Below are 2,649 nucleotides of genomic sequence, written 5' to 3' on the forward strand. Positions count from 1 at the left end.
ATATTTTATGAGGTTGGGGAGATTTGGTTGAAGTTGAATTTCATTGATTAATTTGAAGTGAAGTGACCTATGCTATATGAACCTAGATCTAATGTAATTGACCTAATTTGCATTTTTACTATATTTGTGAACTTTGTATAACTTTATGTTTTGGAGATTGAGATTTTCCAACTTAGATGATTAGGAGTTCTTAGATTCTTTATAATCTTTGAATTCTTTTGAGTTCCAAATTTAACAAACACAACCAATCATGCAAAGAAAGCAACTAGCATGCAAAGTACCAAAACAGACAAAGAGCAAAGCAAAACAACTAGCATGTGATTCTAAGCATATGATAAGAACAATTAAAGAAATCTAAACATGCAACTAATCATGCACCTAAGCAAAAAGAAACATCTAACATGCAAAAAGGCTTAAGGAAAATGAAAGGGTGAACAAGGGAATGGAAGCGATGAAGAAGGGTGTAGGGGAACGAGAAGGATGGAGAAATGTACGACTGAACTTAGGAGTGCCAAGTTGCCTACGTACCCCGTGGTGGGAATCAAGCCACATGTAGTTCCATAAGGGACGGAATTGGGTTGGGAATGGGTTTTAAGGATTTAGGCCAATCGGGTTTGGGCATATGGATGCAACTTGATTAGGATCTAGGGATTCCACTAGGGGGGCTTACTTGACTGGCGTGGGTCCACTTGATTAGGCATGACGTGCAACTCGATAAAGAAAGGAGGTGCAACTTGGTTGGACTCAGTTAGATGATGGGTGCATGATATGAGTTATAGCCGCTGTTTGGTTGCAGGAAGTGGGTTTCCGATGGCTGTTTGGTTGGAGGAAATGGGTTTGTAGGTGCTGTTTGGTTGCAGGAATGGCTTTAGGGTGCTGTTTGGTTGCAGGAAATAGGTTTCTTGATGCTGTTTGGTTGCACGAAATGGGTTTTTGGGTGCTGTTTGGTTGCGGGAAATGGGTTTCCGGGTGGTGTTTGGGACTAGATTTTGCAATTCAAGGGGCTGCTTGGGAGTGGATTTTGGGTTCCAATCTTAGGCACTAGTTAGCATCCTTAGGTACTGGACAAGTAATTTATGGGTGGGCGTCTTAGGTACTGGACATGCAATTCTGGGTTTCGATTTTAGGCACTAAATAGGCATTTTCAGGTACTGGATAGACAATTCTGGGTGGGTGTCTTAGGCACTGAACAGGCAATTCCAAGCACTGGATAAGCAATTCCGGGTGGGCGTCTTAGGCACTCGACAGGCAATTCTGGGTGGGCGTCTTGGGCAATTCTGGGTGGGTGTCTTAGGCACTGGACATGCAATTCTGGGTGGGCGTCTTAGGCACTGGACAAGCAATTCTGGGCACTGGATAGGCAATTTCAGGCACTGGAGAGGCAATTCTGGGCACTGGACAGGCAATTCTTGGCATTAGATAGGCAATTCCAGGCACTCGATAGGCAATTCTGGGTTAAGGTTGGGTATGGGTCATGCAACATGGCCGAATGGTTGGGTTCACTTGAGTTTTGATCTTGGGCTCATGGATCATATGGATTTGGGTACAAAATAAAAGAAAAGAGGAAAGAGAAAAGAAATACCAAAATGACAATCCAAATTTCTAGCTAATTATCATAAGGGGAAACTTTCTTTAAAATAGAATTTCCGAGGCTAGAGAGTTTTCTCTTTTGAAAATTTATTTTCCAAAGGGAGAAAAATCACTTTCTAGGCATATAACCTTCCAAATTTTAAAGTTATATCTTTAGAAAACTTGATTTCCAAAGTTGGAAAATAACTTTCTAAAAATATAGCCTTCTAGATTTGAAAGCTTCTAACTTAAAAAAAACTTGTATAATTTACTTAATTTCCATTTTAAAAGAAAGTGGGCCTACCTCGCTACGATGGTTGAAGTCAATCCTCGCCTTTTGATGTAATCCAACAGCGCCCGATCCTTTGATGAAGTTTTGCCGAGAGTTATAGATGATGATTGGCCACGATGCGCACGGTGGGGGTATGGAGGTTTTTCTTATTGAAGGGGAGAGAGACAGAGAGAGAGAGGGGAGAGGGTGGGATGAATTTAGAGGGAGAGAGATCTGAGATTTTTTGTATGGGCTCTTGGAGTATTGAGTTATGTAGAGAGGAGAAGAGAGCATGGGTATTTATAGGTGAAGGGTGAGATAGGTTGCCTTCTTAGGAGCCTAAAGGTGTAGGGTGGAGATTGAGTGATGAAAAAAGGAATGCAAAAGGATGGCCAGGATTGCATTATTCCAAACTATTCTTCTTCCTCTTTAACAGCTTCTCTTTTAGACATGATCTTTTGAAAGTAACAAGTATTTGTGTGGCATGGATCAAGCACTAAAGATTTAGAATCAGTTCAAGGTCCAAGATTATGCCACTTGTCCTTGGAATCTTTGTGACTTTAGAAACAAATTTGGAGGACAAAGAAAGTGTCCAAATTGGTTGCTTTTGTAGAGAATTGCAATGATTTGGGTGGTTGAGATCAATTGCAATCTTTAGGGGATCGAAAGAATGGATGAGATGATGCCTCCAAATCTCTTGGAATCTTTACCAAATATTTGTAGGACTGTCAATCGGGTTGAGCTTGGGCAGGCCTGAGGTGCTCAAGCTCAGCCCATGTCTATACAACGGGCTTCGGGCTGAGTTCGGG

This window comes from Tasmannia lanceolata, unplaced genomic scaffold (genome assembly GCF_043159265.1).
Source record: "Tasmannia lanceolata isolate RefF3 unplaced genomic scaffold, GAP_Taslan_0.1 ptg000023l, whole genome shotgun sequence".
NCBI classification, from domain to species: domain Eukaryota; kingdom Viridiplantae; phylum Streptophyta; class Magnoliopsida; order Canellales; family Winteraceae; genus Tasmannia; species Tasmannia lanceolata.